This window comes from Chamaea fasciata, unplaced genomic scaffold, assembly GCF_029207755.1.
Source record: "Chamaea fasciata isolate MVZ Bird 193981 ecotype frontalis unplaced genomic scaffold, bChaFas1.0.hap1 SCAF_2, whole genome shotgun sequence".
Lineage (NCBI taxonomy): Eukaryota > Metazoa > Chordata > Aves > Passeriformes > Sylviidae > Chamaea > Chamaea fasciata.
In genome coordinates, this window is record NW_027094087.1 from 73,767,076 (window position 1) to 73,790,637 (window position 23,562).

General features: G+C 35.4%; 1 protein-coding gene across 1 annotated transcript in view; it reads left to right on the top strand.

Annotated features, from left to right (window-relative positions):
* Nucleotides 1-23,562, top strand: part of GPC5 (glypican 5) — a 595,392-nt gene that overhangs the window by 313,346 nt on the left and 258,484 nt on the right. The window lies entirely within an intron of this gene.

Genomic DNA, 23,562 nt, shown 5'->3' on the forward strand with positions numbered 1-23,562 from the left:
TTGGCATAATACATACTTAACATAGTATTTAAGTCAAATAATTGGTGAAAAGAGGCATGTCCCTCTGAGTTATTACATTGACATAAGAGATTTGGCAGTTAAAAAGAGAACCTGTACTAATTTTGGATGGAACTGTGGCAAACCATGAGGTTTAGTGCAGGTAGCTGCATTTCATGGAGAACTATTGGAACCAATGTACTAAAGCACTCAAAAATGATGCCACTGCTGTTTCTTATTAATCTATTCACTTCTCTTACAGTTTTGTTTTTATATAGTTTGCGGTTTTGTTTGGTTGCATTTTACTTTTGTTTTGTTATTCTCTGAAACACATTTGTAATAATTTTCATTAAAAACCCTGTGGTTGTGCACTTGAATGGCATGGAACTCCAACCATAAGCAAAGTTACTGAATCAGGACATTTTTCAGCATGTCTTATTTCTCTTCCCAGTGTAGAAATATAGGCAGAGATGGTGGCATTAGATGATTTTTTTTCATGAAAACTCCATTTCTACACTTTGCATTTTTTTTCTGCATTTTGCATTGTCTTTATTCACTGAATTTGAGGGTGCTGCATGTTTTCAAGCTTAGATGTGAACCCCAGGTCCTTTTTGACTTGACAATAAAGAAGCAATTTAAAAATGTGGCTGTAGAGAAACCTGTAGTTTCCTATTTCTTTTCGAACTGCCAGAAAAATGGGACAGAACATTTTGGGTTATGCCTTAACAAGTCAGTTTGGAATCAGCCTAAGATCCTCTTGCAGTGACACTTAGTCTATACATTGTCAAGTCCTACTAGAAGCCTAGATGGGATTTTGAGCAATATCCAAAAAAGTTTGGACACTTACTTCCTTTAAGTGCCCTTGGAGGTTTAACTTTGGAGAAAGAAATTAGGAGTTCAAATATTTAAAACCAGATGTTCTTTGTAATACTGTATATATTTTACATCTATTTGAAAATGACACACTGTGGTATTGAAGGACTGTAAAATAGTCTTAGAATGTGACTAGAGCTATTAAGAAAGTATTAAATGACAAAAGAATTTCAAGAACAGTATATTTTATTTCTCTCTTTTCTACTGCATTAGAATTTTCTTCATATTGATATATTTAGTGCAATCTTTTCAAAATGTCAAAATTATAATTAGCCTTCATGTTCTCTTTATATTACATCTTGTAAATTGCTAGAATTATAAGCTATGTGTTAGGCATAGTGAAATTTACATGTAATTCTGTTTCATTTGAACTTTTTCTAAGATATTATAGAACAAAAATATAAATTCATACTGTTCGATATTTTGACTTGTGCATAAATCTTGAGCTACTAATACCTTCCATGAGCTATTGTGATTTCATGGATTTATGCTGGCATGCATTTCCTTTCTGGAATTCAACTTAAAAGTTGTCTTCAATGTGTACCAAAAAGAGTCCTACTTTGTTGTGGGGTGTCACTTATGGACTGTCCAATAGAACAGTTAAAACATTCCATTTTGTGGAATTTTGTTACAATGTAGGTCACGAATTTCTTTTTTTTTTTCAGAAATCACTTGTGTCTTTCAGTATATGTTAAAGTGTATGTTTAAGATAAATTAAACAGTTTTTTTTTAAATTCTGTTGCATCACTGTGATATATGAGTAGGACTTTGGGAATTTAAGGTTAGATTCAAAGTGGAAAACAATATATTTTAGTAAGAAAAAAATTATCTTCTCAAGATTTAAGATTTCATGTGAAGAACTAGAGTTAAAAAAGACATAATAAGAATATAGGTTTATATTTTGATGTCTTTATTTTACATATATTTATACAACACATATAACTTTGTGTAATTTTCTCAGCTTTGCGTGACTGATATCAATTAAAAGCTAAATAAGATTTTAAACTCCTTGTTTTTTTACTGAAAACTTAGATTCACTATGATGATATTGCTTACATACTCCTTGAAAAGTATGTCTGAATTTCAGGTAAACCTACAAGTTGACCACATTATGTTTGAGTCTCAGCATTAGCTTCTCTATGTAGTCATACAATTAGTATTAGTTTTCCTTATCAAGAAAACTTTCTGCATTGTTTTACTTCTGGACAACTTTGCTTTCTCATAACCAGCCAGGAAAGGAAGGGGAATTGCTACATATTTTTTTCCATAGTTGAGTCTAGAAGTCCTAGCCATAGCCCAGGCTCTCTTTTTGAAAGCTTCTGCAGACATTTTCACCAAGGAGATAATCCTGTGTGCAAGAAATTAATGATCTTATTAAGCCATTAAAGTATGATACAGAACCAGCCCCTTTTATTACTTTGCTATGTATAAAAATAAAATATAAAGACACATCCACCTTTCTTTTTTGTTGGCCTGTCATTGCCTTTTGGACATGTGTCTGTTACTCAGACCCAGAAGGAACAGAGGAAGTGAGGGGATATACTTCTGCCGAAACAAACTTGTACCAATTTTATGTGTACAAGTAGCTTGTGAAATGAAAGATTACTTGTTTCCACACTCAGTGCTAGAGATGTAAGAACTGATTTCATTTGGTGCAGAAGACTTACAAATGTGTGGTGACAGCCTTTAGGCTTTAGAAGGCCAGTGAAGAGATGTGGTATTTGTAACATAGAAGCACTAGCCTTGCATTACAAAAATGTCTAAAATGTGTTATATTTTGAAAAAAATCTGGTTTTCCTATCAAACAGTCAATCATTACATTCAATGTTTCAAAGTACTATAATTGTGCTGACTGGTTTGCTCTTTCATAAGTACTTTTAAGATACGGTAAATTGGTGCAGTTATTTGAAGAAATGGTACTAGAAAGGATAGTGTACTTTAAATGTATAAAATAAACAGTGGTATAAAGCCTTGACACTTCATTTGCTAGTTTTATTCTCCTCTAACCCAGGAGCTCCCACAGGACTATTTCATGTGTCTCAATGAATTACCTCTTCGAAACCCCCTGCAGAATGCAGCAGTAATAACAACAAATACTTATCACCTACATATTGATTTGCATCTGTTTTCAAATACCTCTGTGAGGAAGGACTAATCCCAATATCACTCCACTGAGGTTCTCAATACCATCTATCAAAATTCTCATAATCCTAGCAAGACCACTGATTCTCTGAAAAGTGCTCTACCACTAGTTTGTCTTTCCTTGCTCATTTTAACATGCAACGCACACATTTCTTTACTGCAGCCAGAGATCTCCTAGTTCAGGGCTTAAATATGCTAGAATATTGAGGATATCTTTGTGCCTAAGTTATATATGGGCAAACTTTGTCTCCCTTTTTTTTTTTTTTGTCTCACTTGATATTCATCCTCTTTGAAGAAAGAAGTCCCCAAAATGTTTTATTTCTCACACTTCTTAATCTCTAGATTATTATTTTCTTGTTCAAATCATGGTGTAGAGGTAAAATACTTTAGAAAAGGCTTTTTGTTGAGATCTCTATATAAATAAACCAGTCTACATGTCTTGCCTCACATTATACTGAATTCTCAAGTCACAAACATCCTTTCTCCTCTTTCTGCTCCTTCACCCACTTCAGTATAGTTGCTTTTGTCATTGTTAAATCTGATTCTCGTGGCATATTCTGGGACCAAACCTCTTTAAAGCTGGCAATAAAATCTCCATTATGATGTTTACCATCTGTTAAATTCTTTTAAACTCTCATCTACTTGCTTTATTGTCAGTAAAGCAAGACATCCCTTATGTCTGAGTAGGATTTCAGGTTTTATTTACACACAAGAGTTCTCTTCCTAATTCCTGAGTGTTAATGTGAGGTGTTTTTCAGGTGCCTTTGGAAGGGCTACATGACTTCATTGTTCTTAGTTCACTCAGTTCAGAACATCTCAATTCTATTAAAAATGAATAAGAAAAATAAAAGTTCTTGCTGTGAATGCCACATTTTGTCTAAATATTGCACTAATTTTTAAAAAAAACATTCTCATAGGCTAATGTTGATTGAAAGGCTATGGGGATCTCACCCTTCTTTTTCGCATAAAAATTGTCATATTTGGAACTCTTTTCTCTCATATCCTTGTCTTTTGTGGAGCTGAAAATCTTTTGATTTCCTGGTGAAAAATTTGCATTTCCAGAATTAGTATTTACTTTCAGCAAGAATATACATATTGTCAACACAAATTTTGGTGTACATGATCAAGTGTTGGCACAAAAATACATGATGATATAAACTGTTGAAGCATAAACAAAGTCAAAGGTCAAACAAGTTCCAACAATTTCCACCCCAGAACAATCCCAAAACCACTTTTGGATTCCTGAGCATAGACCTTCACCAGTTTTGGATTCCTGAGCATAGACCTTCACCAGCCAATGAAGTTTGAACAGGTAAAATTGCCAGATGTATGAACATCTTCATGCCACAACGTGAAGCACTGTGGTGGGTTGACAGGTGCCAGGTGCCACCAAACTGCACAGCACAGTGAGGGCTGCTATGGCAAAATGAACTCCAGCTTAGCCAGAACCAGTATAAGAAGTGGAAAAAAACCACAAAAGGATTCAGTTTAAAATGTCTTGTAAAAACTGAGAAAAGTTACAGTACAACTTTCTTGTGCAGTATTTTGCAAAAAGGTATGACATGCAATATGATATAATGCATTGGAAAAAAAATAAAAGATGATAGTTCAGTTTTTGGTTGTTTTCTATTTAAAGGGTATAATTTCTCTCTCTTAACACGTTTTCTCATGAGTCAACATTTGTACTTCTTGAGTGATGAATTTAACCTGAGTAATGGATTGAAACTGTTCTGTCAGTTTGGATTGTTAATTCAAAAATAAATAAAGGGAAGGGCTATGTAAAATTTGCTGAGGGAATTTACAAAGACACAGAAATAAAGGCAGATATTATAAAATGTCATATTTTGCATCAGTGTATTTTTTCCTTGTATTAACATGTTACATACACATGAAGATTTTTATGACAGCAGCTATCAAATGCAAACAAAAAAGCACAATTGCTCTTCAAAGGTTTTAAGTTATCATATAGTGGTTAATGATCACACTCACTGGTCTAAAACAGCACATCAGAGCAGTGCAATTATTACAAACAACCTGCATTAATAACATGGGGTTATATTTTGCTGGGAATTACCTTATAATAATACCACTAATTCTGAATTACCAGAAATCTAGAGCCTTTTACTACATGTGTTATTTCATCGAATGAATGTATAAATATTTGCACTCACAGTTACCAGTAAAGAAACAAACTTCTGGCAAAGTACTAATGTTTATTGCCTTCTCATCCATTCTTTTACATTTCCTGGGGAAAATTAATAGGATAATAGGTGTCATAGCTACCTGGCAGGATAAAGAATGTCCTAAATGCTTTTATATTTCCACAGCAGTAGAATGAGAAGTAGCCAGTGCCACTCTTACAAAAGTGCTATTTTACAGCACCTGCCTGTTGAACAAATTCTGGTTTATTACTTCCTAGTTTTTAAAAACTTCCAAAAACCCCTTCCTGCCTACTGCATTATGCCTCCCAAACTTGAGCGCAGAGGATATACTCCAGCATGTCGGTCTCTGCTCTGGATTCTCCTGTGAAGACTGTAGCTCTTCAAGAGCTCCTTTTTGGAATAATAAGAGAAATACGGAATATGATGGTATTGTGTGGTCAAGGTATCATGCAGGTTGTGTATCATCTGAACTGGTATTCTACACATCAGAATAAAGTTGGTGGATATAGACACTTTATGTGGTAATGGATTAATAAAAGACTAATTTATCAGCCTGCAGAACACTAAGGCTCCAATTAACCCCTCTCTATGGATTTATGCATTTTCTTCTAACTTTTCAACAGCATGGGCATCCTTCAGGGTATTTCCTTGAATAGAGGGGAAAAAAAACCCCCAAATTCTTGTGATTGGTCTTCCAGATATGTAAACACTTTAAAGCTTTCAGTCAACAAGTTACAGACTGAATGAAGAACTAATATACCATTTCCTTATTTCACCTAAATTTTATGCCCAAAAGCACAGAAGCAATTACAGAGGTACAGAAAGCCAAGTACAGATACAGTCCTTGCTCAAATTGACCTGACAGTGAATGTCAAGTTTCCTACTGTGGACTAAAAGATTTAATTCTGAGTGGTACTCTTAAGAAAGTGGAAAGCAAAAACACCTTCTGTGTGAAAATTTTTGCTCTGCATAAGGCAAGGTTGTATTCCCTCTTTTGAAATGGGGTAGATTGTTTTGTGAGTTCCCCCATTTCCCACTCATCCTCTACAAGGATCTTTCTGACACGTCTCAAAGACAAACCACCAGCTATAAACAGATTTTTGAGATGGGAAATACAAGCAGACTTTTTCTTGATAGATTCGTAAGGTTTAATAAAAGCCGACATTAAACTTTTTAAAATGCATCAAGATCACTAAATGCCAGTTCTTCTAGCTAAGCAAGAAATGGTTAGCCGTATCCATTCCTCGGACACAGAATAAAATGTGAGTATAAATGCAAATGGTTTATGTGATACCATAGAAGTTGTGTTATTTACTAACCCAATCCCCTCAAATGAGCCAGTGGAAAACTGGCTAATCCTTCAAAAAGCAGTATACTATCCTAAGTACATTGTTTCCTACCTTTGCCTATTGTCTCTCTCTGGTGCAAAGACAGTTCAGTTATTTGGATAGAGTAGGAGATAATAATCAGGCTAAGTCTCTACAGCTATGGTTAAAGCCATTCAGCTGGCATATAGACTGAAACCAGAATAACCGCTTCAATAATATCTGTCCTGAACTTAGGTCTTCTTTTTTCCTCAAAAAAAAAAACTTTTAAAGTTTATGTTTCATCCCTTTAGCAGAGAAGAACTTTGAAAATTTCATCAAGGAAACAGCGTTTAAAAAGATAACTGTACCATCATTTTTTTTTCCTAAAAGGCATTGAAATTCCTTATGTAGTCTATATTAGGTTATGGACTATTTATTTTTGCATGTGCCTCTGATATATGCAAAATCAAGGCAAAATACACTGCTAGTTCATGCAAGGTATGGTCAATTGGAAAATTATAAGGCTAATCTGTTAGGTTTGAAATTAGTTCTGATTGACTTATTTCTGAGTAGGCATCATTTCACTGACTTCATATGAGTTAGTGTTTTCCAAAAGGGACCACATAATAAGCTGAGTTGGAGTTACAAAGTTCTAATTGTATTTTTAAGGCATTACCTTATAATAATATCACTACTTCTGAAGTTACCAGAAATTTTGAGCCTTTTAATGCGTATATTATTTCATTGAACCAACATCACTATTATTTTTAATAATTTATTAGTCATTGATTATAAATAAATAAAAATTGAAAGAATATTTGTTAATAATAATAATAGTGTATTAAGGATATGAAGAAAACTTTTTTTTAATAACTCTTGATCACTGTATTCAAACAACCTGTACTGTTTTATCAAATACTTCCATTAATTCAATGGATAAGAATTTCAGTTTTCCTTTATACAAAATAAAAATCAGCAGGTGTTTTTCTGCAAAAATATATTCCTTTTAATCAATTGTATTGTAAATCAATCCCTTTCTCTAAGTAGTGATGTTTAAATCTTTGAGATCTTTGAGATCTTCAAAGACCTCAGAGTTTTTACTTTAAATAAGCCCTCAAAAGTCAATATATTTTTAAAAAATGGACCTTTTGAATAGTCACTTTCATCTCCAGTTAACCTTATGACTGATTTTATTATGCCTAGGAGATCTTTCTATATGAAATTCTTCGTAATTTTGAAGCTTTCTTTTAAAATCTGTCCATGTTTTAATTGTTCTTTGGCTGGAGGAGGGGAAGAACACCATCTCCCTCTTGATGTTCCATTTTCAATACTGCCTGTGATAACTTTTATTGTCAACTTTAGATGACTTTTTTCACTCTTCCAGTTTACTTCTACTCTACTGACCAAAAGCTTCAAAATTAGTTGCTTTTTTTTTTGTAGAAATTAACCAGTTTTATTTCTTTGAGTGAGAGAAGTTATAAAGCTAACCTCTATGTAGTTTGAAACTATTCTCATATTCTAGTAACAATTCCTTTAAATGATCAGATTAGCTACTTCAAGTTTACAGTAAAAATGCTACCTGTTACCATCCCAAATCTAAACATGAATATTGGAGGACAGCTATAGCCTACCGTATATTTCTTTTTTTTTTCCTTAGAATGCAATCCAGCTTTAATAATGATAGACACAGAAACAAGATTTTTCTTCATGAGCTAAAAAATTTAGACTTCTTTTGTAGTCACTGTAAAGAAATAAACATGTATCACTGAAAATGCGTAAACACATGAGGGCACAGTTGTTAGACCAACGTTAAGCAATGAGAATTGTGCCCTATAATCCATATTTCTCTCAACAGATTGTAAAAGGAAAAGCTTCATTAGCTTATGTACAGATATCTAAGGTTAATTAGAAAATGCCTTCCAGAAATTAGGTGCTTTTGCATTCACTTTGTTTCTGATTTTATACTGATTTTTATTTTTAGATAAGGGTTAAATACCTTTCAATGTACTTCACAATCTTATTGTCAGTATCACTAATGACTTCTTGCAGTAAAAAATAGAGGGGGAACTTGCAAATACAGCTAGTAAGACCTGTGAAATAATTCATATTGTCTCAAAGCCTGAGTTTACTGGGAGAAGAAATCATTCCTATTTTCCATATCTGTGATGAAGAAAATGGCTGCTAGTGAAAAAAGAATTGGGAATGTCTGTAAATCCCATGGTGTGTTTCATTATCAAACTGTCTTGGTATCTTTTTGACCTGATTCTCCTTGTAGATTTTGAATACAAAACTGAATGTAGAACTACAAGAACCCAAAACTTTCTTGCCATTACATGGATAAGGAATTATTTCACTGAATCAAAAAGGATTTGTAAAACACTTTTTAAATCTACTTATGAAAGGATCTGTTCTTTTTCAAAGTTGTGAATCATATCGGACTGTTATCTTTCTATTTCTTAAACAGACTGTAACCATGATAAATGTCACACTTTGATTTACTCAAAGGTGATTTATAGTCAAAGGTAGCTCTTTCGGCCTGTCATGCATCTCCTGTCTTTATTATATTCTTTAAGAAAATCAAAGTGTTTGTGATCTCTTGAGAGTTCCCTTTGCAACCTGTGCAGACACTTAAATTAGATTTGTTTCATATTTGCGTCTTCCACTATTAATGATTATAACTCAAATGCCTTGACTAATCTGCTTCTCAGTAATTCATGCTCAAACCATTTGCTAACTTTTAAATAAAAGAAAATCAATTAATTTTTGTTTGTTACAAAAACTTAGCACTATCTTTTTTTCCCCCCTGAAACAATATGTAAAGGTGATACAAACTTAAGATATAGATCTTAAAATCTGAAAAACTTATATATATATGCATATTTATACACACACACTTATATAAATAATCACAAGTTCCCTAAAAAAGAGTGAAACTATTCAAAATACTCAGTTATAACCTGTATTCTGTGAAATAATGTATCTGGAAGGCAGCAAGTGGACTTTCCTTTTTCTTTTGTTATTTTAGAGGGAAGTGGTTAGGTATAATTCCAGTCTGGTTTAGGATTGTGTTGTCTCATTTCTACAATAATCCAATAACAGGTACTGTAAATATCCCCCCGCAGCCCCCCGGGACTAGCTATTGAGAGGCTTTGGAGGGATATCTCAGAGGGACAGGACAAAAGATTCCAAAAGAGATTCTTACCCCAGGATTATTCCAAGGTGTTTATTCTCGAAGGGTTCCAGGGGGCAAGAGAAAGAACAAGGAAGTACAGAGGTTTTATCTAGTCTTCCACTCAGAGAAGATGGCTGGCACTCAGCCAATTAGGTCAAGAAAGAAAGGAAAGGTCAAATCATATGGTTACAGGCATTAGGGGTCTTGGGGGGAAAACCATTCCCCAGAGAAATACAAGATTCTAGTACTGATTTTAAGTTTCTAGAATTAAATGTATGGAAAAGGTTTTGTTCAAGGCTGTGTGGAAAAGTTTTTTGCAGGGCAAGAATTAGAGCAGACACCTAAGTGGAGGGGTGGGACTCTGTTGCTTAGACACGCTCTCGTTTTAACAGATCATTTCAGGAGTCTTTTTCTATATGTCATCACTTGTTTATTTTGATTGAATGAACTCTGCTTCCAGTGTCTATAGCAGAAGCTATCTCAGATTTTTTAAAACTTATACTCTAGGTACCTACATTTAGAGAGACTGGACATAAATTCCATCTGTTGGGTTTTCAAAGGTTGGCTAACTAGAACAACTTTCCCAGATATTGGCCAGTAGCAGAGAGGTTAGACATGCTTAACATGAGTTATTTTCCTTACTTAGGGCCCCATTAAGCAGACACTTCTCAAGGCCAGTAGGTGTGCTTAAGGAAGGGAAAATCTCCTGCTTCATTGTGATATACCCAGTTGCAGAAAGAGAGGGTTATGCAACAGCTCAATAGACACAGACTCCATCAAAACATCCTTTGTGGAACCATGTAGTTACTAGCATTTTTTATGTCAAGCCCATTACATATCTGAAACATGGGTCTTTTCTCCCATTTGGATTTGTTTCTCAAGTTCATGCAGCCTGCAGTCATCCCCAGGTAAATGCTTTTACAGCACAGGCTGAATTTAAGGTCTCCTGAGTCGCTGCAACATTTCTCATACAGGCATATGATTTGGGCTTGTTATAAACATGGACAGACCTTATGGAAAGATAGGTCATATCTCTAGAAAGGTCATGAAACCTTTGTTTTTATTTTATTATCACTAATGCCCTAAGGATTATGGACATAAGTCAATCAATGTCATTTTAATTCAGGGCTAAAATGTCTCTGGGACCAAACCTGGAGAAGCAAAAATGTAGCCTTGAGAACAGGGATAGGATGAAATAAAATGTCTAAGAATAAGAAACTACCAAAGAGAGGATTTTTTGAGGAAAATGTTTGATTGAGATGTCCAAATGAGAACAAGCCTGAATAGAGAGGTATGTAAGAGAGAAACTGAGAAATGTGCTTGTACACTACCCTTTACCATGTCTCTTCCACCATTTTTTAATTTTTTCTCCCAATGTTCATAGTCTTAAATAGAAATGCTCATAAATGTAAGTCTGCATCTCTGAGGCCAAAGAGTGGATCCTGTGACCAGCTTTGGGAAGTGAGAAACACAGTTTATGGCACTTGCACAGCTGATAGTGATGTAGAAAGTATAATACTCTTAAAAGAATCTTATGGATTGTAACAGTGACATTTGGAAAATATGTCAGTTGCCAGAGTGGAGACAGCTAGCTGTTAAAAAAAACTACTTCTGAAATGTCAGGGAGCAAAACCAGAATGTGGGAGTTGTTCTAAAAGGAAGCAGCTACATATGAGCCAAATATCTACAAAATAATAATTTGCTACATATTGTGTTGTTGCCTTACATATATAAATACAGTCATTAGGGGGAAAAAAAAAAAAGGAAGGAATGATTAGTTTTTCCTAATAAAATTATTCAGCAAAAGCTAGTTGTAGACAAAAATATTGATCATGTATTGTGACTTGCAGAAGACCTCGAGATTTATTAAAACATTTAATGTTTTTTAAGGGTTTTCTAATTAAAAGTGCACATCAGGGATTTTGTTTTCGATAATTGAAAATGCCTACTCATATATTTAAATGAAGATAATAAGGGACTTGAATAATTTGTTTCCAGGTTACAATTTGCTTATCTCTCGTAGTTCCAAGACTTAGACACATAAGACACCTAGACACACACGACACCTAAACACACCTCAAATACAGGCAAACTAAGAGTACAGACTATCATTTGCAGATTAACTTAGCTGAGAAGGTGGTTCTGCTACTCACCTTCCCCATCCTCAGGAGCTGTATATCTTCTAGTCACTCTAGTGGAACCACAAATGATGCTGTTTAATACAGACCAAAACTCTTGAAGCAAACTGAATGTGCTTCTGCTATATATTAATATAGATGTGCAGGGTTGATTTGGTTGATTTCCAGATAGCCACTCAGCTGTTCTGTAACTCCCTGTCCTCAACAAATAATAAAAAAGTGTGATAAGACAAAAGCTTTCTTGTGTCAAGATATAATCAGAAAGATCACTTACCAATTAACATCAGAGAAATGAAAAGGCTCAACTTAAAGAAAGTTAATTTCTTGCCAATTAAGATAGAGTCACATGGTAAAAACCAAACAGCTTCACCCCAATCTTTTCAATCACATCACCCATTTTTTTTTAATCTATGTTACTGCTTCATTCCCAGGTCCTTTGCCTCCTTCTGACACTGAGTGTTGCAGGGGTGACAAGGAGAGAGGATTGATTGCAACCAGTTAATAACAGTGCCTTTCTGCTGCCTTTTCTCCTCACATTTTCTTCCCTGTGCTGGTGTGAGTCCTCTCCAAAAGCTGCAGCTTCCTTCAGGGCACATCCACCTGCTCCAACACAAAGTTCTCCTCAGGCTGCAGTGTGGTAATCAGCTTCTCTCTAGGTACTGTAGGGGAGTCTCTACTGTGGTGCCTGGAGTACCTCTTCCCCCTCCTTCTTCTCTCACCTTTGTATTCAGAAGGTTCTCTCAGTTCCTCCCACTTCCACCACTCTCACCTTCTCCTTATCAGTGATAAGCAGAATTTTGCCCTTTTTTAAATACATTTTCCCTGAGGTACCACAGTCCTGACTGGTGGGGCTAAGCTGTGCCCTGTGATGGATCTGCTGAATCCTGCTGAAAATGCCTTTGTCATGCATGAGGCATCCCAGTCTCTCCTCACAGGTGCCACCCCTACAGCCCCCACTGCCAGCACTGGGGCACATTAAACCCAGTGCAATTGCACACTGGGCATTGGTGTGTCAGGTAACACAAGGGAGTCCGGTCTTTATCAAGGGGCAATCACTCTTGGAAGTAGGGCCAAGGGGACGGGCTGAGCTTAATTGCTCTCTGTGGTTGTGAGCCAGCTCTCTGGCCAGTGCTGTGGGCTCAGCTGAGAGTCTACTGCTGCACACACTTGCAGTGGTTTGGCCTGTCGAGAGCAAAATCTGTTAGTTCTTCTACAGCTCTCTCTGCAGTAAGTTACCAAGTGTTTACTTGTAGATCTGCTTATGTACACTCAGGACTTCAGCTGCTCCTGTTCCTGTACCAAGTATTTTGGTAGACTCAGTTTTAGGTCCTTTGAGACAGTCACTAACTACCAGAATCCCCGTAGCTTCACATTGTGGAAAATGGCCCTGTGATTGATACCGGTGTTAACAGCTTCCACAGAAAAGGGAAAAATTCAATAGATAGCAGAAAAAAGTAACTTCTCATGGCCTGTGTTCAGAACCTGTGTGCCCTTTCAGGCTCTTATGAGTAGACTGAGAAGCTCCTGTTTCTGCTTCTCAAGGTTCGCTTCTTATTGGAATGCACTGAGCAAGACATGTGATGCATAATAATGTAGAATATATCACGGAAAAGGAAACTATATAATTAAAGAGATTGTGATTAAAAGCTGTGAGCTCAGTAATATTTTTATGAAAGTATAAAGTAGTTTTCTAGTAAAATTTCAAATGTAATATTCAGTTCATTAACTCTCATCATCCCCAAATCCATAAACATTAATTTATTTTACTGTATAGCAGTTTCTAAGAAATGTAAGTCATAAAACGTAAGAGAAAGTGTTTAGATATTGATTCAAAAAGAGAACAATCAGATTTTATTTCTCTTCTAGTTAGTGCTATCTATTGCCTTTTTTCTCCCTTTTTTATTTCTTCTTCCTTTTTTAATTAGCTACCATTTGTCATTTTCTGCCAACTGACATAATTGTAAGTCATTATGTAGGATACTAATAGTCTTAGAAGCAGTTGCCTCAAACATAAACTCCTGTGTCCAGCGGCCACTTAGCAAAAAAGTGGATTTTAATTTCTCACCATTCATTACTATTTCAATTGCTCTAAACAGAATAATTGAAGAGCAGAGGGTGCTTTTTATTTCAGTTCTTTAGTCTTGTTTCTTAACTTACCTTTTTAAATAGCAGTGTTCTTTCACAGAAGGATGGCTATTAATTCTTCTGTAAGCCAGAAGATGCCACTGTAGCACTCGCTTATAGACAGTAAAGACTGATGACAGGGGAGAAGGACATGAATATTATCAGATGCAGCGTCTGATTGATTGCACCTGAGAAGATATTATTGTGACTATCCTAAAAGTACAGGGTCTTAATCTGGTGAGAGAATGAGATTCTGCAACATTTATTTATTTTTTAAAAAAATTAATAAAAACAACTACATATTGGGAACTAAAGGAAATAGTTATTTTATGGCATAATTTCATAAACTGAAATCCTGGTCCTGTATTTGCTGCCTTGGATATTTATGTGCTGCAGCAGTGTACCAAACACTAATACGAGTACATGTTCTTTCTCCAAAGGATTTTTCTAGAAAGAATTTTCCTGCTGTTTAATATACCATATAAATCACTTTGAAAAAATAATGTTCTTAGGTTGCTATTTCATTTTCTTCTGTATCGTTAATCGCAGACAGGTTTGAGATCATCTGTCTACTTCAATGTCATGGTTCTTTTTTTTTTTTTCTTTTTTTTCTACTTTAAAAATTCTCGTAGTGAGCAGTCCATCACTAGCTTTAGAAACTAGTTTTCCCCCCAGGTGATAAAGAAACAGGGCAGCCAGAAAATATTTCCCCAAAATGTCTATCTAAAAGAACATTTTATTTTATTTTGATGTATTTTATTTTAGGAACAATTTGAACATTTTACCTCTTGAAAGCTATGCTACTTGCTGATGACAGGGGAGAAGAGGAAGTAAGGTTACTGTGCAACTCTGTGATAGTCAAAAAAAGGTTCAAATTGATAATCTATAAAGAATTACAATCGGAAGAAGCACTTTAAAAGCACTTCCTTTGAATAAGCTCTCAATTAATTGTTTGTTCTCAGGGTGCCTACAGAAGAAAGTGAGCAAAGTGTATGTGCACTTAAATTTTCCAACGGGACACTGCAATCCACTGTCAAATGTGTCATCAAATGGACAATCAGAATGCTGTTGTGGAATTTAAATTGTGCAGGTTCTTCTGCCACAAAAGGTGGAAAAATTAATCACAAGCATTGTGCAGTGCAAATTTTGTGCCATGTATTATCAATGTTCTCTTTTTTCAGTTAATGTTCAAAGACCTCATGTCTTGAGATCAAACAGGTTTATCAGCTAGACTTAAGAAATTTTCAGTTCTTGTGACTAGCCAGCAGAGAGGTGTTACCTCATTTACTCTAAGTCTTTGAGCCTGACCCTTCAGCAAGTTGTTCACCCATCATGTTGTGTGCATGTTTAGCTGTATGATGGACATTTTATTCACAAAAATTCTGTGAGAGACAGTATCAAAAGCTTTTCTAAAATCCCAAACACCCATGTGTACTGCCTTCCCTTTGTCTACTGGTCATAAGTGGTTTCTTTCCACATCCAGCACATCTATTCAGCCTGCTCAGTGTACTCAGTAGCTCCTCTGTCAGTAATCATATCTTTAGTGAAACAACAGAATTTGTCATCAGAATTCATAAGTTACCTTGACTAAAAGCCTGTTCTCAGTGCTGTGACTTTGAAAGGCACATTGAGCTTCACTAGGGGGTGGGGAAATTGGGGATGTCTTTTACACTGAAATTTATGCCTTCTTACTTATCTTCACTAAACACTAGCTGATCATTCTGTCCTTTCTTTCAAATTTCTCAAGAATTATGCAGGAAGGAGTGATAAATGATATTTAGTCAATTGACAGATTATTGTAGACTTGATTACTCTGAGGCAAAACAACTCACATACCTGCCTATTGTTATTTTTGGTTAAACATCTATCAAAAGTTCTTGCTGAAACAATCAAGTGACTTGAATGCACCTATGAAATTGGTCTAATAATAGCAAATGATCAGTCCTATGGGCTGAACATTAGTGTTCTTCTTGGACCCACAAATAAAATGTTAAATAGTAATTGCAGCTTGAGACTATTTGTTTTGTTTAGTATCATTGTAAAACTTTCTTCATGACTTCTCCATAGCATCTCATCTTTGCATCTTTTTGTTTTGTGAATACTAAAATACACCCTAAAGTTGAGCACTTATATTTTTAACTTATAACTGTATAATTAAAAGGTGAAAGTTCATGTTAGATGCATCAGCAGACTACATTTTTGGCAAAGAAGGTAAAGTGCATATAAAGTGTGTATCCCATCTGTTACAAATGTAGGGTCTTTTCGCCAACAATTACAACAATTTTATCTGGAAAAAAGAATTTATTCTACCCTAAATACTGCTAAAAATAACTAAATAAAGGTACATTTGGAATTAGATAGAACCCGCATAAAACCTAATTTTGATTTTAGCAAAAACTAACTCAATTTCTATCACAATTCCTGGGTTTCATGTCCATTGATGTTCACATGCATTATTCAGAAGCACCAAATATTAGGTGAGAGGCAAAGCACAGTGTGGCTGAGGCGTTTAGTATGGAATAGAGAATTTTTTGATGACTCATAGGTAGGGCCGGTGATATAGGCAGTGAATATAATGTCATTGTGCACATCAGTGTTGCAACAACAAACTGTTTATTCCTGTTTTGCAGCATTGAATTCATCTTTATCCATAAAAAAGTATGATGTATCCAAAATCATTTGTGATGAAACATTTAGTCACAGCTGCGCCCACATCTCTTTTTGGAAAACATCACTGGTAAATATTATGGTAAAATGTTGAAAGTAATTAAAATTAAAGGCTTTGATGGACTACTTCTGAACATTCCTTTTTATGAAATTATCTAAATTTAACTATGTAGTGAGTTAACTGTGCCTGGATGCCATGTGCCCACCAACGTCGCTCTACTATTCCTCTCCTCATCAGGACAGGAGAGAAAAAATAAAAGGAAAGTCTTGGAGGTTGAGATAAGGACAAGGATAGGTCACTCACTGATTACCATCAGGGGCAAAATGGACTTGACTTGGAGATACTATGAAAACTTAATACCAATGAAATCAGAATAGAGTAGTGAGAAACTAATCCAATCTTTAAAACACCATTGCACCATTCTTCCCTTCTTCCCTGGCTCAACTTCATTCCTTATTTTCTCTACCTCTCTTTTCACCAGCGATGCAGGGGCATCAGGAATGGGGGTTGTGATCAATTCATCATGTGTCTCTGCCATTCCTTCCTCCCCAGAGGAAGGATTCCTCACAGGCTTCCCCTGCTCCCTTCCACGCATGGGTCCCTTCCATGGAGCATATTCTTTTATGAACAGACTGCGCCAGCATGGATCCCCCATGGGATCACAAGTCCTGCCAGTAAACCTTCTCCAACAAGGGCTCCTTTTGCCATGAGGCCACAGGTCCTGCCAGGACCATCACATCCTTTAGGTATCCGTCTCTTCTGGTGTGGGATCTGCCACAGGCTGGCAGTGGATATCTGCTCTTCCACCATGGACTTCCACAGGCTGCAGGGGCACAGCCTGGCTCACAGGGTCTGCACCATGGAGTGCAGAAGAGGAATCTCTGCTCCAGCACACAGAGCACCTCCTGCCCATCCTTCTGCACTGACCTGGGTGTCTGCAGGGCTGTTTCTCTCAGATGTTCTCCCTCTTCTCTGTGGCTGCCATTACAGTGGGTTTTTTTCACCATTTTGAAATAACATTACCCCAGAGGTGCTCTCCCTGTCACTGATGGGCTCTGCCTTGGCTGCCTTGGAACCAGCTCACATTGTCTCTGTCAGACAGTGGGGGTAGTTTCTGGCAGCATCTTACAGTAACCACCCCTGTAGGCCCCTGCTACTAAACCCTGGTGATGCAAATCAAACACATATCCTAATATTTTATTGAAATATAACATAAATATAAGGCAGAAAGCAAGAGAACATGAATGCACTTTAAGTTAAAATTTGTAGTGTGTTTGGGAGCTGATTTTGATAATCAACTATACCAGTTATTTACATACAGGACTGAAGTATGGCCATATAGCATATTTTATTAAGGTTGTGTGAGGCCATATTTCATGGCAACGTGTGGAAGTATGCTGCTTTTTCAGATCTTTCTCTTTTTTTGCCTGTTTGTTTTAAAAAGTTCAATGTTTACCAAGACTGCTTTTTTCCTTTGAATTTTTCTTTGGATTGAAAGATATCCTGTAAATGCATTCTTAGATTGTATACAGTTTTTTTTAATCCAGTAATTTAGTCAATATTTAAAACTGTAAATATATTTTTTTTGAATGAATACTATATTTAGCATACCAGATTTACCGATTAGTAGCTTATGTAATCCTCAATCTTGAGAATGGCCATTCTCATATTAAAAGATTAGAGAAAAATATTTTCTCTAATTATCTATTCTTGCATGCAATATGAATCTTTTTTTCTTATCACAGAAAACTTGCAGTTATTAACACATTAATTTTCCTTATATTATCTATAATTCATTTCAACTGTTATCTAAGTAGTTGATGAGTCTTCAGCTTTGTGTACACTTTCACGTGGAATACAAACTGACACTGAAATAACCTCTTTTTTTTAATTAATGGAAGTACATGTCTCATTATTTTCCTGAGTACAGTAAGAAGCAAATAGCAGATTTCTTTGTTTTGTGCATAATTCAGAACATCTGTCTTGAAAGTGCTCTGTCCCTTGGTTCTTTTTTCTGAAGTATATTAACAGTATCTTTTCTCACCATACCCTTTTCTTTCCTACTGTCTTCTCTGACTGTTCCTGGCACAGAAAATTTCAGTTTCACCCATCTATCTGAAGCCAACTACTAACTCTTCTTTGGTCTGGGCATAATCTCAGGGCTGTCACGTTATGCACAAGGAATCCCTCATGCTGCTTTAACAAGGTTTCACTGAATATACATTGCAAAAATTACCAGCTCAAAAATTGGATTTTGAATAGGTTTCAATTTCCTCCTGAGTATTTTAATGCATTTTGTTTCCTTTCATTCCACTTTTATTGTTACAATAATTTAAAATTTTCAAATTTTCTCCACAACAATAAGCAATGCAAAAAATATATTAAAGGCCATCTTCCTGTAACCCCGTGACTCATGAAGCTCTGTCTTTACAAGGACAGCAAATATTCAGAAACTGATCATTTGAGACAGCTGACATAACTTTAGCTGCCTTAATCCTTTCAACAGACTTTGGGACCAGAGAGAAATACAGCCCTGGTCATAACCGTTACTTTATCTATTCCTATTCTCAAGTTTACCTTTAAAATCAGTGAGAGTGAGGACAAGAAAGGAGGGAAGGGGACATTACATACTGTGGTATTACCATGCATTCATATGTGGGCAAGAACCCCCATTCCTAAGCCAAAGACACCATCTCCAGCTTCAGTAAATATTGGTCTAAAAATTTGTTATATTGATAATATTATTGAATTTAGTGAATATAGAACACAGATATCTGCTCTCTTCCTTCTCTTCACCTGTATAAATGAAAAACTAGTTTTCTGCCCAGAAGTTTTAAAACTTTAAAACTGAAGAAACAGATAATAGATTTCTGCTCCTTTTTTCATACTTTCAGAGGCTGGAGACTGGTTTTGTAAAAATGATCAGATCTTGTATTTTTCTTTCATGTATAGAGTATTTAGCTGAGCCATACAGTATGTAGAATGAAGATTGTTGGCTTGTTTGGTCTCAGTACCCTTTCTTTTGCAAAAAGCAATCAAATTATTGTTTTAGCACATTTAATATCAAATATTGATTCCTCCACTAAATCAATTTCGACTACCACGCTCTTAGTTTTTAATTATGAAGCGTGGAAAAAATATAACTCAATAAACTACTAAAGATTTAATTGAATCAACTGTATTGGAATTATTTTATTCTTTACTTTGAAATTAATATCCTATTTACAGTGGTGGGTTTGCAACATATATGCAATAGCATACATTGGCTAATAACATACATGATTTTTGCTTTATACAGCTTAGTTAAACACACAGTGTGATGCCTTATAATAAAAGTAAGACAATGCCTTTTTTTACATGAACTAGATCCACACTGAACAGGAATGTATTTTTTAAGAGAAGGCAGTCAAAGACTGAAAACAAGAGTGGCCTTTTCTGTACTTTAAAGTTATGTGAATCATCTAGGGCCATATGCTATCTGATTAAACTATATTAAAGAAAAATGATGAATAAAATAGATAAAAGATTATTCTGTTTTACTAGCTGTTTATTGAAAGGAAAGCTTATTATTCTTTTAGCCTATACTAAGGTTTATATATCATGGTTATCACAGGGTCAATAGTAACCTTAAGTAACATAGCATAGTCTGTCACATCATGGTTGCTTTTCCCTTGTCTTTTCATGGATGAACTATGTGTGTACACCAGAATTTTTTATTCTCTGCAAGCCAAGGTCAAAGAATTGTGCCTCACATCTGAAGTGTGAGAAGCTGTGCTTCTGATGCCCTTTATCCAGCTTGGCTAAGGATGTCAGTAAGACTGATGCTACTGAGGTGCCAGACTAGAACTGCATATTTTCTTCTAACAGCTCTCCCCTGCACAGAACTAAACAAGTTATCTGTTGTGCTCTTTTGGGTTGGGATAGAAGCAATTTTCTTCATAGTACTTTATAGGATGCTGTGTTTTGGATTTGAGACCAAACCTATATTAATAACACAGCGATGTATTAGGTATCAAGCATCAAGGCCTTTCCTGCTTTTCACAGTGAGGGGTGAGGATGCACAGGGGAAGAGGCACAGCTGGAACAGCTGATGCCAAGTGAACAAAGGGAAATCACACACCGTTATGGTGCCATGCTGAGCAATGAAAGCTGTGGAGGGGGAAAGAAGCAGGAAGTGGAGGGGACGTTCAGAGTGATGGTGTTTGTTTTCCCACTGTTGTACAGAATCCTGCTTTCACCTGCTGAACACCTGTCTGCCCATGGAAAATGGTGAATGAGTTCCTTGTTTTGCTTTGCATGTGTGCACGGCTTTCATTCTTTCTATTAAATTGTGTTTATCTCAATCCACAAGTTTTCTCACTTTTACCCTTCTGATTCTCTCCGTTGTCCCACTGGAGAGGGGTGAGCTAGGATCTGTGTGGGGCTGTGTTTGCTGGCCAGGGTTAGGCCACACACCTGTAAAAAATTTTGTCTATTTACTCCCTAAGTGAATACATTGTTCTTAGCTTACTTTCCACACCTCTTTAAATATATCTTTATATCTATATATCTTGATATCTAAATATCTAGACATCTAGACATGGTTAATTTGAAAGCTTGAAGACTGATAGGAATGAATGCACGGTTTGTAACTTTGTTCTGTGTTGTTATTAAAGACAACTTTTCAATGGAATGGTGCTTAGTGCAGTTTTCTCAGATGAAAATGAAATTATACTTATCCACAGTGCATGTATGCAGTGCTTAAAATAGAAAAAGTTTGAGGAACATTAAGCCTGCTATTCATCACCTCTTCACATTACTCAGTAATTGTATATAGTATACAGTTTACAATCAAAAGAGAAGATACCTATATAGTTTTAAACTCTTGCATAGCAGAAAAGTGATTAGAGAAAAAACTACACTGAAATGAGATCATTAGAAATGAGAACTGAGAAAAATGGATATGAGGAAGTAGTATGGCCACACTAAGTTATTTCAGAGAAATGACTTTTCCTGATGGTGAATTTCCTATCCAAAACCAAACCCAACCAAATCCCTCAAATGCAATGTGGTTTGACATTGTCTAACATGCATAATTAAAGAAATATAGTCTTGAATAATATATTTTAAATTTATTTTTATCTTTTCTGTTAAGATCTGTAGAGATTTTCAAATCTTCCCTTCCCAAATGTTAACAGTAATTGCCTACAAAATTAGGATCTGATCTTTCCTTGGTGAATAATTGAAATAAAATGTCTACAAAGGAAAATGCAGAAACAGAAGATGTCAAATTAGTAAGTGGTAGGGTTTTTTTAACCAAATCAGCATACATCTTTTCTTTTAGTGACATTTATAAGCCATAATTGAGTTTTAGGGGCTTGACATATTATCACTTCACATCTGAGTCTTAGCAGGTATTTTTTAGAGTAGGCTCTAAGCCCTTCCCAGGTACAAGACAGTATAACTTGTTTTGAACTTAGACTAATTTCAGGAACATCCTTCCTCTGGCACATCATCTTTTATAAGTTAAGAAGAAATCTTCCAGGTGGGTCTGCTACCAATAACGAATGGTTCCAAAGAAGAGAAATTCTGGCCTTTTAGGAGGAATCTTTGCTTTTTCTAGAGAATGCAATAACTTTTCATTATCTGGTCTCTAAGCCTTTCCTGTTTTATTTATGGTTTTATTTGGTTGGGCTTCTTCTGTCCATTTATGTAACACAGAATGTGCAACAACTCCCTCTTACAAGCGCTTCAGTATTGTGAAAAAACATTCCAGTCAGTATATAGACTTTTTCTACTAGTAAATCACTTTATGGATCTCACCATCTCACCTGTAATTCCAGTATTGATGTTGGTTCTTCAGAGACTGTTGTGCATGCACACATGAATACATCCAAACCAGAAATTAAATAATGTACTTCCTTCTCAGTTGCCCCTTTGTTTTATTTCAAGTAGAGTAAAACAGTGCCAACCTTGTTCTCCCATGGTATTAAATCACATTTCCTACTTTAAACTTCAATAAATCACCTAATGCTTCAAAGTCTTCCATTGCTTATCTTACTCTGCCTTATCCTTAATAAATAGCTGTCTGTTTTCTAGGCTTTTACTCCTATATCTTCCTTTTCTGTAGCATCCTTTCCTATATTCCAGATTACTCTTAAAAAAATAGCCCTTATTCTTAAACCCAATTGAAAGTCTTCTCCTGAATCTGTTCCATTTGTTTTATCTTGGACTTTTTTGCTTTATTGTGGTGAATATTGTGCTTTTGGCATTCTGACATTTTTATTTTGCTAAAGTGTGCCGGTTTGGAGAATCATAGGAAGGAAGTAAGCCTTTACTAATTAATCAGAACTAACATCTAAAGGAATGGAACCACTGCTAAAAAACACCTTGCTTTCAATTTATTGTGATTAGATAAATTAAATTTTATATATTTTTTGTAATTCTTAAAGGCACATATGGTGAACTTCAGTAACAGTATTTTACTTCTGTAATTTCTGAAAAGTTAATATAGAGCCTTGTTGTACCTGCATATATGCTGCATTAAAAAATATAGGAAGATCCTCCACAAAATGTATTTAGTAATAAACATAAAGCCTTTAATGAGCCTTTTTCCCTATACCAGAATTTAGGATTAATATGTTGAATATTTTAAAATTCTCTGCTTGAATACATATATTTATGATGGCAAAATCGTCCTGTCCATCACCAAACCTAAAGAGTATTAGACAGATCAGTTTGAGGGCAACAGAAATCTCCAAAATGTAAGTAACTGAGTTCATCTTATTTTTGTGTATTCCAACGTGGCCCTATCCTTACAGAACTTTTTAAACCTATCCATATCCCAGAGAAAGGTCTTAAACAAATGGAGTTATTGAAACCCTGAATTAAATCTCAGTGTACACAGTGCCACTAACATGCTTTTTTCTAAAGTGTCAGATTCCAGCGAGAAAAAAAACCACATATATTAACAACTGTATCAATAAGTATAAAACCCCTT